The following is a 12,407-nucleotide window of genomic DNA, read 5'->3' as shown; positions in this document are numbered from 1 at the left end:
CCACTCCCCCTCTCCCATCATCGATTTCGCTTCCCCCTTCTGATTCTTCCGATCCAACCCAATCCTCGTCCTCGTCCTCATCCTCATTCTCGTCCTCGTCCTCGTCCTCGTCTTCCCCCTCTGTTGTCTCCGCTCCACGTGTCAGAGTTTATCCAGAAGATGCACCTGGAACTGGCCCGTGGGTTGTTTTCCTCCGGCCAAAACCGAAAGGAAAAAACCTTAACGTGATTCAGATCATGAAAGATCTGGCCAGATACACTTCTGTATCTGAAATTCGCAGGGTTAGACCGAACAAATTGCGAGTTGTCGTGAATGACCGGAAACACGCAAACGAGATTGTTGCTGATCAACATTTCACTCTCGAATATCGAACATTTATACCCTCCCATAACGTAGAAATTGAGGGGGTGATAACTGAAATGGGTCTGACGAGCGAACAAATAAAAGCAGAAGGAAAAGGCAAGTTCAAGAAGCTCCCCTCAATGGAAGTGAAAATCTTGGACTGTCGCCAACTCGGGAAACTTTCCCATGATGGGGACCAAACTAAATTTACGCCGTCCGACTCGTTTCGAGTCACCTTTGCTGGTGCCGCCCTCCCTGACTACGTTATGGTGGACAAATTGAGACTACCTGTGCGACTCTTCGTGCCAAAGCCCATGACTTGCAACAAATGCAAGTCAGTTGGTCACACTTCGGATTATTGTGCCAACAAGGAGCGCTGTGCCACTTGCGGAGAGCAACATGAGGGGAAATCCTGCAGTGCGACTGAGCATAAATGTCCATATTGCGGGGGATCCCCACACGAGCTCTCAGTTTGTGAAAATTACAAGAGTCGCTGGGAGAAACAGAAGCGCTCTTTAAAGGAACGCTCGAAGCGCACATTTGCGGAAATTTTGAAGGGCGCTTCGCCACTGACCCAACAACAACAACAACCAATCTCAACACACAATACCTTTTCCACGTTGCCAGTTGATGAAATGGAAGCGGACACAGCTAGCGGGGGCACACCGTTTATTTTCAAAGGGAATCCCCGGCGCAAAAATGTGACCACTCCCAAAGTTCAAGAACAAGTCCCCACGGTTATATCCTCTGTTAGCATGCCTAAAAAATCGAGTGCAGCGGACAAGCAAAATCAGGTTCCTCCTGGTTTCCGTGGGAATAATTCACCTTCGAATGGCCCAGCACTCGAGGGGACATCAAAAACCCCAACTGTCCCTATTTTTCCGTCCAGTTCAACTTCCCAATCGGGATTTATAAAGTTGTCTGACCTTTTGGATCAAATCTTCAAGTGTTTTAATGTTTCCGGCTCCATCAGAACCATTGTCATCTCAATGCTTCCAGTATTAAAGACAATTTTGCAACAATTGATGCAAACATGGCCCCTCCTTGCAATGATTATCTCTCTTGATGTCTAATTCAAATAGAGAGGTCGGAGATATCACTGTTTTACAGTGGAATTGTCGTAGTCTTATCCCTAAATTGGATACATTCAAATTTTTAATTCATAACTTCAATTGTGATGTTTTTGCTCTGTCCGAAACTTGGCTTTCTTCGCGAGATGATATCTCTTTCCACGATTTTAATATTATACGCTTGGACCGTGATGATAGATACGGAGGGGTGCTTTTGGGGATCAATAAGTGCCACCCATTTTTTAGAATTGACCTTCCACCTATTGGAGGGATCGAAGCTGTTGCTTGTCATGCAAACATCAGAGGCAAAGACCTCTGAATTGTATTCCTCTGCTTGTATTGGCCTCCGAGAGCTGCGGTTAGCCGCAAACAACTTGATGACATGTGCTCACTCCTTCCTGAGCCACGATTGATTTTGGGAGACTTCAACTCTCACGGAACTGCCTGGGGGGAACAGTACGACGACATTCGTTCACTGTTGATATATGATCTTTGTAACAGCTTCAATATGACACTTTTGAACACTGGGGAAACAACACGTGTACCTAAACCTCCTGCTAACCCAAGTGCTCTTGACCTCTCGCTTTGCTCGAATTCACTATCGTTAGATTGCAAGTGGAATGTAATCCAGGACCCCAACGGTAGTGATCACTTGCCAATCAAAATTTCCATCACCATTGGGTCGACTTGTTCTGAATCTATAAACATGGCATATGACCTCACAAGACACATTGACTGGAAAAGATATGCGGACGCGATTGCTCTAGCCATCAAGAGATGGTTTACCTCCATTGGAGGAGTATAACTTCCTTTCTCGTTTGATCTATGACAGCGCGGTTCGCGCTCAAACGAAACCCATCCCAGAATTCACCATTTCCCGAAGGCCTCCCAATCTATGGTGGGATAGCCAATGTTCCAAGCTTTATGTAGAAAAATCGAATGCATTTAAAGCTTTTCGGAAACGTGGAACCCCTGAAAATTTTCAAACGTATTTAGCCCTTGAAGATCAATTTAAAAACTTAATCAAAGGGAAAAAACGTGCTTATTGGTCAATGAAAAAATTATGGAAAGTGGCTCGAAACATGAGAAATCGCTCTTCAACGAATGAAAGCGAAGAATATTCACATCGATGGATTTTTAATTTTGCACGGAAGGTTTGTCCTGATTCCGCTCCTGTGCAGAAAATTGTTCGAGATATACCACAAGGTAGGTGCGATCTTGATTCCGAGTTTTCGATGGTAGAATTCTCTCTTGCTCTGCTTTCATGTAACAATTCTGCTCCGGGATCGGATAGAATTAAGTTCAACTTGCTGAAAAATCTCCCTGATGTGGCGAAACATCGCTTGTTGAATTTATTCAATCGGTTTCTGGAGAATAATATTGTTCCAGATGATTGGAGACAAGTACGAGTTATAGCTATTCAAAAACCCGGAAAACCCGCGTCCGACTTCAATTCGTACCGCCCAATAGCAATGCTGTCTTGTATACGGAAATTGTTGGAGAAAATGATCTTGTTTCGCCTTGATCGATGGGTTGAAACGAATGGCATACTCTCAGATACACAATATGGGTTCCGCAGGGGCAAGGGGACGAATGATTGTCTTGCGTTGCTTTCTTCAGAAATTCAAATGGCTTACGCCGGAAAAAAACAAATGGCTTCAGTATTCTTGGACATAAAGGGGGCCTTTGATTCTGTTTCAATAGAGGTTTTGTCAGACAAATTACACTCTCGGGGTCTGCCGCCTCTATTGAATAATATGTTATATAACTTGCTTTGTGAGAAACATTTGAACTTTTCTCACGGAGATTCGGCAGTAAGTCGGGTCTCTTACATGGGCCTCCCCCAGGGCTCATGTTTAAGCCCCCTTTTGTACAACTTCTATGTAAGCGACATCGACAATTGCCTTACACAAAATTGCAGCCTAAGACAACTTGCAGATGATGGAGTGGTGTCTGTCGTAGGATCAACAGAATCCGACCTACAAGAACCCTTACAAGATACTTTGAACAATTTTTCAACCTGGGCCATTGGGCTAGGGATCGAATTCTCCACGGAGAAAACAGAGATGGTGGTTTTTTCTAGGAAGCATAGACCAGCAAAACCAAAGCTTCAACTTTTGGGTAAACCGATCACTCATGCTATGTCATTCAAGTATCTTGGGGTCTGGTTCGACTCCAAATGTACTTGGGAGGCCCATATTAGGTATCTGAGTAAAAAATGCCAACAAAGAATAAACTTTCTCCGTACAATTACCGGCACCTGGTGGGGAGCCCATCCCGAAGATCTTATTATGTTGTATCGAACAACTATTCTCTCAGTGATGGAGTATGGCAGTTTCTGTTTTCAATCAGCTGCCAAAATACACCTCATTAAACTCGAGCGAATTCAGTATCTTTGTCTCCGTATCGCGTTGGGATGTATGCCCTCAACGCATACCATGAGTCTCGAGGTTTTGGCAGGCGTACTCCCACTAAAAGATCGCTTCAATTTATTATCTCTTCGGTTCTTCATCCGGTGTAAGGTTATGAACACATTGGTGATCGGAAATTTTGAGCAGCTGACCGAGCTAAATTTTCACTCCGGATTCATGAGTTCATATCATGAATTCATCTCCATGCAGGTTGATCCTTCTTCGTATATTCCCAACCGTGTTTGTTTCCCTGACTACATCAATTCCTCTGTGCATTTTGATCTGTCCATGAAGCAAGATATCCATGGATATTCAGATTACCAACGCTCGAGGATCGCTCCAACGATCTTCGATGAAAAGTATGGGGGTATCAATTGTGATAATATGTACTTTACTGATGGGTCCACTATAAACGAGTCCACAGGATTTGGAGTGTTCAACGAATTTTTTAGCACCTCACACAGTCTTCAGAATCCTTGCTCAGTGTATATTGCTGAATTGGCAGCAATTCATTGGGCGCTGGACAGCGTCGCCTCACGACCTGTTGAACACTATTACATTGTAACGGATAGTCTTAGCTCTGTCGAAGCTATCCGTTCGAGGCCGGAAAAGCACTCGCCGTACTTCCTTGAGAGAATACGAGAAATTTTGAGTGCTTTATCCAGACGCTGTTATGTCATTACCTTTATCTGGGTCCCTTCACATTGCTCCATTCCGGGTAATGAGAGGGCTGACTCATTAGCAAAGGTAGGTGCAATTGAAGGCGATATTTATCAGCGTCAAATCGCCTTCAATGAATTTTATTCTTTAGTCCGCAAAAATGCCATCGCTAACTGGCAACGCAAGTGGAATGAAGATGAATTGGGCCGGTGGTTTCACTCGATTATCCCTAAGGTTAGCCTCAAACCGTGGTTCAAAAGTCTAGACTTGAGTCGGGACTTTATTCGCACCTTCTCCCGACTCATGTCCAATCACTGTTCGTTAGATGCACTACTCTTTCGTTTCAATCTTGCCAGCAGCAATCTCTGCGTTTGTGGCCAAGGTTATCACGACATCGAGCACATTGTTTGGTCGTGCGAGGTGTATCTGGTCGCCAGATCGAATTTAGAAAACTCCCTTCGGGCCCGAGGAAGACAGCCCAATGTGCCGGTGAGAGATGTGTTGGCTCGGTTAGACCTTGATTACATGTCCCATATATATGTTTTCCTTAAAGCTATAGATCTTCGTGTGTGATTGTCCCTACATCCTTATACCCTCCTTTCCTTCCTTTGCGGATAATTCGTTCCCTTGCTATAAATAGTAGAATAAGTTGAAATGTAAATACACTATAGATATACGAATAGATTTATGAAATGAGTGTTCATCAACATTGTTACAATTTCCTTATATCCCATCCTTCTCCTAAAAATATGTCACCTTCCTAAACTCGAGTACACCGCGAGTAATCGATTTTCCACCTTACTAACCATAGATGTAAGAAAATTGTTTATATATATATATATATATATATATATATATATATATATATATATATATATATATATATATATATATATATATATATATATATATAGTTTTAAAATTATATTTAAGAATTCGGCTCCTTTAAACTTAAGTAACTGAGCCTGTAAAAATAAACGAATTAATAAAAAATAAAAAAAAATTTCGTCTCAGATCCTCTTCCGCCGCCTATCGCCAATAGTAAGTAGATTTGTGGGAAGTTATCAGGCCGGATTCATGCCCGGTTGCTCGACGACGGACCAGATTTTTACACTGCGGCAGATCCTCCAAAAGTGCCGTGAGTATCAGGTCCCTACACACCACATCTTCGTCGACTTCAAGGCCGCATATGATACAATCGACCGACGACAGCTATGGAGGATCATGGACGAACACGGCTTTCCCCGAAAGCTGACAAGACTGATTCAGGCAACGATGAACGGTGTGCGGTGCAGTGTGCGGATCTCAGGTGAGCTGTCGGAATCATTTGAGACTCACAGGGGACTTCGACAAGGCGATGGAATCTCCTGTCTGCTCTTCAACGTGGCGCTGGAAGGTGTTATGCGGAGAGCGGGCTTCAACATGCGGGGCACGATTTTCAACAAGTCTAGTCAGTTTATCTGCTTCGCCGACGACGTGGACATAATCGGAAGAACACATGCGACGGTAGCCGACTTGTATACCCGACTGAAACACGAAGCAGGGCTGATTGGGCTTGGGATCAATGCGTCTAAGTCTAAATACATGCTAGCTGGAGGGACTGATCGCGACAGAGTTCTTCTTGGTAGTAGTGTTGTGATCGACGGCGACGAGCTCAAGGTGGTATAGGAATTTGCCTACCTTGGCTCGTTGATAACAACTGACAACAACAGCCGTGAAATTCGAGGACGCTTAGTCAATGGAAGTCGTGCCTACTATGGGCTCCGCAAATCCTTGAGGTCCAACAAACTCCGACCCCGCACGAAGTGTACCATGTACAAATCCCTAATTCGACCGGTTGTTCCCGATGGGCACGAAGCATGGACGATGCTTGAAGAGGACTCACAAGCGCTTGGTGTATTCAAACGCCGAGTGCTCAGAACAATATACGGTGGTGTACAGGAAAACGGAGTATGGAGAAGGAGAATGAACCATGAACTGTTGCAATTCTACGGTGAACCCAGCATCCAGAAAGTCACCAAGGCTGAACGAGTGTGATGGGCAGGGCATGTTGCAAGATTGCCGGACAGCAGCCCTGCAAAGATGGTGTTCGCATCGAATCCGGTAGGAACAAGAAGGAGAGGAGCCCAGCGAGCGAGGAGGTTGGACCAGGTGGAGCAGGACTTGGCAAGAATCGGTGCAGCCGGGAGTTGGAGAACTGCAGCCATGGATCGGGACTATTGGCGAAAAATTGTGAAGAAGATCTAATCTCTCAATGGGATGTAGTATCATTATAAATAAAAAAATTGTGGTACAGAGTGAGCAGGTCTCAGACATTCCGTACTTATCGACGGCGTGGATCGGCATGGCGGAATATAGAACTGAATCCCACTCCATAGAAAAACGATGACATATTTGTCGTCTGTGAACTTGAGACTACAGATAGTATTACTGACTGTGCCGTTGACGTTCGGTAAATTCTCTGACGGCTGTGTGACAGCTGCTTGCTGCTTGCTAGTTTTTTTCATGGTGACCCGAACACAACTTAGAAAAAAGGCGCAGTATCGATTATTTCAAGAGATAGAAAAAAACTTTGTTCTACAAAGATGTCTCAAATAACTGGGACTGCAACATTGTCAACATTGTCTATTTCTTATTTCAACGACAATTTTGGTCACCCTATTTTTGATAACATGAAAATGAGCGCTCTATTATATGTAACAACTTTGTCGAGGACAGTTTTTCTCTAGAGAATAACTGTCGAGCTCTAAATGCTAATTTCCACTTAAATGCACCTCCTGGACCATTGTGCACTGGAGCAGGCACTGGTAATCCTAACAGCTCCAATCGTTGTTGGCAATCGCTTTGGTCACACCAACACATGAAAAATGAAACTTTCGTCGACACTTATTGCAGCTAACCATTTGGCTGATGTCTGGCAATACACAGAGCGGGCAGCTTTGAACTATGCTGTCATCTACGGAAATCTGCGTTCGCTGCATTTCGGGAGATGCACTTGGTCCGGGCAAAACGAAATTTTAAGATGTTGACTCGGTTCCTAAACTTTCAATGAAGTTTGTATTTGACGTTAAAATTTCCTGTAATATTTTTAATTTTAGTTCTACAATTTTACTGTACAGAATCCCATATTAACTTACGTTTTGTAAGCTTCTTCTCGTCTAGCCCGAAGTTCAACTAAACAAATTCTCCAATGAATTTGAGCGATATACTATTTCAGAGAATTGTTAAAAATTAGATACATTCTAAATTTCCCTTAGTTGTATAGAAATTTAACGTATATTGCAACGAAATAGTTGAGTCATACAATGTGGAGACAACTAGTCATTTAACCTATAAGCTAACAAATAATAAATTCATTAAATAAAACCATCTTGAAGCTAGTTCTTCTCTAGTCACTGTATCAACGATCGATAAATTAGGATTGAAATATTACTGTATTATAAACTTTTATATGTTTATCGTCGTCCCGGTCCTACAATTGGTGTTGGTAAAAGGGGCTTCCTACAAAGGGACTTCCTAACAGCAGGCAACTATAGTTATGATATCGAACTTCCGGTACTTGACGATGCTTCACCGTCTTGTTGCTCATCCTCTTTTTTTGTTCGATGCCTCTACATTGGATCCGGGACAACCAGTAACAGGTATTGAGGAAGTTCCCTTGCCACCCGACCCAGTCGTGCCCCATATCAACATCCGCCATCATTATTGTCCCGGTCCTGCAGTCGGTGTTGGTTCAGGGGGCTTCCGGCCTTTAAGCTCAGACGAGTATACTGATAATTCCGAACTTTCGGCACCTGAAATCCCTTCGATTTCCAGTTTCTGCGATCGTTGTTCCTCGAACCTCCGGATTTATTATCAAAATGTGCGTGGATTGAGGACCAACATAGATGCGTTCTTCTTGTCTGTTTCCGAAGAGGAGTTTGACTTGATTGTCCTGACTGGAACATGGCTGGATGATCGTATATTCTCAACGCAGCTTTTTGGACTTCCGTACGCCGAATACCGAACCGATAGAAGTCATCTGAACAGTTATAAATCTCGTGGTGGAGGAGTACTGTCACGAGGCGTCTAACCAGTTATCTTGATCCTGCCCCTATTTCTCTCCTACTTGAGCAACTATGGGTTCTGGTGGAAGTTCATCACACCACTATCAGTATCGACGTTATTTATCTTCCGCCTAACAGGAAAAACGATAGCACGGCAATTGACGAGCACGTGGAATCCATTGGTTCAGTTTCAGCTCGTTTGAAGAATCACTCTCCTGCTCTTTTGTTCGGTGACTATAATAAAGCAGGTTTGCAGTGGTGTTTCCCCGGAAGTGGTACACCAGTCATCGATCCAATGACATCGCATATGCTCTCCTAGACGAATTCAACCTACACGGTTTTTCTCAAGTGAACACACATCTGAATAGTAATGGTCGATTACTGGACCTTGTCCTGGTGAATGATCCTGCATTACCCATTTCTTCGATTGCTTTGGCGGCTGATCCCCTAATTGATCTTGATGCTGATCACCCTGCTCTCGTCACGTCAATTAGCTTGCATACTCCGATCGTTTATGTTGCACCATCTGAACAATCGTCTCTGAATTTTCGCCGGGTAGACTACGCTTTATTGAGTGGTGGATTCGCCAATATTCACTGGAATTTCATTAAATCTACCGATAGTGTCAATGTCGCAGTGGAGTACTTCTGTACCGCACTGCCGTAATCTCGCGAAGTGACGCAAGCGCCAGAGGGAGAAATTTTCAGTACGAGACTTTTCGCAAAATTGCATGTATAATCAGCACACGCCTGATGGAAAAACATTGCCATCGGCTCGATTTTCGAAAAAATGCAGTTTTATTTAAGCTATGTTACCAACGCCAGTTTGTTGTGAAAACAGCAAATTTTAATCGCTGTTCCCACAACCGATTGGCGTTCATCCATCAAAGTATGGGAGAATCTGTTTCCAAATATTTTCTACAACATGCGGGCCAACCTAGTTGAGAGCCCGATTGTAACAACTATGGATAGCATCTTCTATTCCAATCTAAAATGCAATTGAAAACATCCGTGTTGAATAAGATAATTCCGTCCGAAATTATCCGATATAAAGCAAATACAGTTTACGCGAGGATGTCCTGAGTTTTGTTATAAGATGCGTTTCGATGGAGATTTTAGACATTACCCTTCGATCAACTCTCAGCTTCAATTCATCCGAAAAAGACATTGAGCAAGTGAGGTAAGTGAACATCGTTAAGATGCTTTGTCCCTTGACTGATGTTGTTATTTGAAATTTGTTGTCCCTTCTCGTTCATTCTATGCCATCAGGACGGATTAAAAATCATATCGCATCAGATTCCAAATTACGTCATATTATAAGGGAACTGGCGCTTGCGCCACATCACAGTGGAAATGGCGCTTACGCCATTCCGTTTTAAAGCTTTTACGGGGTCATTTTTCCACATTTCTATAAAACTTCGCAGTCGTTTGAAAGGATTTGGTATTCTTTATCGATTTATAACATAAAAAATAAAATGTCAATTTTGGCGCTTGCGTCACTTTGCGAGATCACGGCAGAGCAGTAGTGGATGCAATCTTTCGTGTTGTTCCTACTCGACGACCACCGCGTAACCCTCCTTGGTCCAACCGTCGCTTACGCGAGCTGAAGCGAAAACGATCAACCACTCTGCGAAGTTACAGTAACTGCCGGTTATCTTACCTCAAACGACAATTCAATTTGACCAATCGTTGTTACCGTCAATGTAATTGTTTTCTCTATAATTGGTACGTAAAATGAACGGAAGCAAATCTACGCACCAACCCTCGTGGGTTCTTGTCATTTGTGAATACCAAACGAAAAGATGCTGGACTTCCTTGTTCTATGTTTCATGGAAATAGCACGGCTTATAATGATCCTGAAAATTCAATTTGTTTGCACGTCAGTTTAAACGAGTTTTGAACGATTCCTCAATCTCTCGGCTCAGCAAAGCGAATTTCCCACCCGTTGGAAATTTTCTTATATGTTTCCGGTGCACAAAAAAGGCGACATTCGCGATGTTGGTAATTACCGCGACATCACGTGCTTGTGCGCTTGTTCTAAACTGTTCGAGATAATAGTAAATGGATCTTTGTTTGCTTGTTGAAAATACTATATCGACACACAGCTGCACGGTTTCTAACGGTGTTAAATAAAAAATTAGAATTTTTCCAATCACATATATAAAAAAAAAAAAATTTTTCTCATCGATTTCAGTATTTTTTATTAATAACATAATGTATTTTCTTCAAAAAAATGTCAGTGAATGTTTGAGTAAGGGCCGTGGTCTGCTGTTCGACGCAACTTTGTCCCGATGCTCTCACAAGAACGTTGTACGGCACTTACGTTCATTTTCTGGATACAATTCCGGATTCTTGTAGTCAGTTGCTTCGTGTCCTTGGCCCTCCAATTGTTTTTATACACTAGGGCACTGAGTGAGCCAAAGAAATTCTATATTGGGCGGCACTGGGGCAAGTTTGTTGGGTTACGATCTTTCGGCACGAACGGTATCTTTTTCTCCTCAAGATACGCCAGCGTCTTCTTGGCGTAATTGGAAGACGCCTTGTCCGGCCAGAAGACGTACTTCCCATCCGCGTGATGCTCGTTCAGGAACGGCAGCAGGATTTTATCGAGGCAATCTACTCGATAGATTTGTTGGTTGATTGCCAGACCGCTCAGCTTAAACCAAGGCTTTCAAATGCCCCGGCCGGAAATGGCGATGTACAACATAACCTTTTTTTCAAACTTGTGCTTGAACTTGTATTTTACTTCAGGCGGTGTGGATGACTTTTCGCTGGAGTAGTAATTATCATTTCCTGGAATATGCGTTTTGGACAGCGGAAAATAGCTTTCATCGTCCAGAACGAAAGACGTCCCGCGGTATTTTTTGGTCATCCACCGATACTGTGATTTAACCGTTTCAATCTGCTCCTCCGTGTACTCCGGCGACCTCGTCTTCTTCCTGCAGACGATTCCTTCCATCTTGAGGGTCCGATGGATCAATACGTAAGAGGAGCCATATTTCCGACCGGCGTCACGCAGGCTGGTTGCGTCCTTGTTGTCAAACAGCTTCTTTAACGATGTCTTCCTCTGCTTCGTCATTATCGTCATCGGACGACCACTTCCGACCTTCCGCTCTACGTTCAGGGAACCCAGGATACGATATACCGTACTGACAGGTACATTTTCTTCCTTAAAATGTGCCACCGTGAACTTTTTTCTTTGCTGGAAATGCGTTTCGTAGAACCGTACAATGCGTTCGCGGAGCACGTGTTGTTTCGACGCCATCTTTGCTTTGACTAAATTCAAACTAGCAAAACCAAACACGCCTACTGTTTATAGGGAGCCCAAAGAGCAATATTCTTGGAGAAAGAAAATTTTACGCTCTTCATTTGAGTTACTGAAAGGTATTGAAAAAATTCTCATTTTTTATTTAACACCCGTTACCCAAAGTATCCACGAACTTGGTGCAGTTCACATCGTTTTGTTTGCGAAGTATGGATTCAGGATGGCAAGTTGATGCTGCATACATGGATTTGAAAGCTGCTTTCGATTCAGTGAACCACGAAATTCTCCTCGCTAAACTGGATAAACCCGGTGTTTCATGAAGGAGTGTTAATTGGTTCAGATCTTACTTATTAGATCGCTCAGTTCGGGTCAAGATTGGCCTCTCAGAATCGGAGACTTTTTCCAACAATTCTGGAGTCCCGCAAGGCAGTAACCTCGGGCTGCTATTATTTTCATTATTTTTAAATGATGTTTCGTTGCTGTTACCTCCGGAATGCCGTTTTGTTTTTGGTGACGATGAAAAATCTTCAAATTAATAAAATGCCATTCGGACTGGCAGGATCTGCAAACTATGGTTGTACCTTTGCAGATTGGTGTTCCAGAAGCATGCTGAG

At 43.3% G+C, this 12,407-nt stretch overlaps 1 protein-coding gene and 1 pseudogene across 1 annotated transcript in view; both read left to right on the top strand.

Annotated features, from left to right (window-relative positions):
• The window catches only part of LOC129780437 (toll-like receptor 3), an 841,421-nt gene that overhangs the window by 424,374 nt on the left and 404,640 nt on the right, over nucleotides 1–12,407 (top strand). The window lies entirely within an intron of this gene.
• Nucleotides 1–12,407, top strand: part of LOC129773290 (cytochrome c oxidase subunit 2-like) — a 193,058-nt pseudogene that overhangs the window by 174,156 nt on the left and 6,495 nt on the right.

This window comes from Toxorhynchites rutilus, chromosome 3 (assembly GCF_029784135.1).
Source record: "Toxorhynchites rutilus septentrionalis strain SRP chromosome 3, ASM2978413v1, whole genome shotgun sequence".
In the NCBI taxonomy this organism is placed as follows: Eukaryota; Metazoa; Arthropoda; class Insecta; order Diptera; family Culicidae; genus Toxorhynchites; species Toxorhynchites rutilus.
This window is presented reverse-complemented; position numbering and strand designations above follow the sequence as displayed.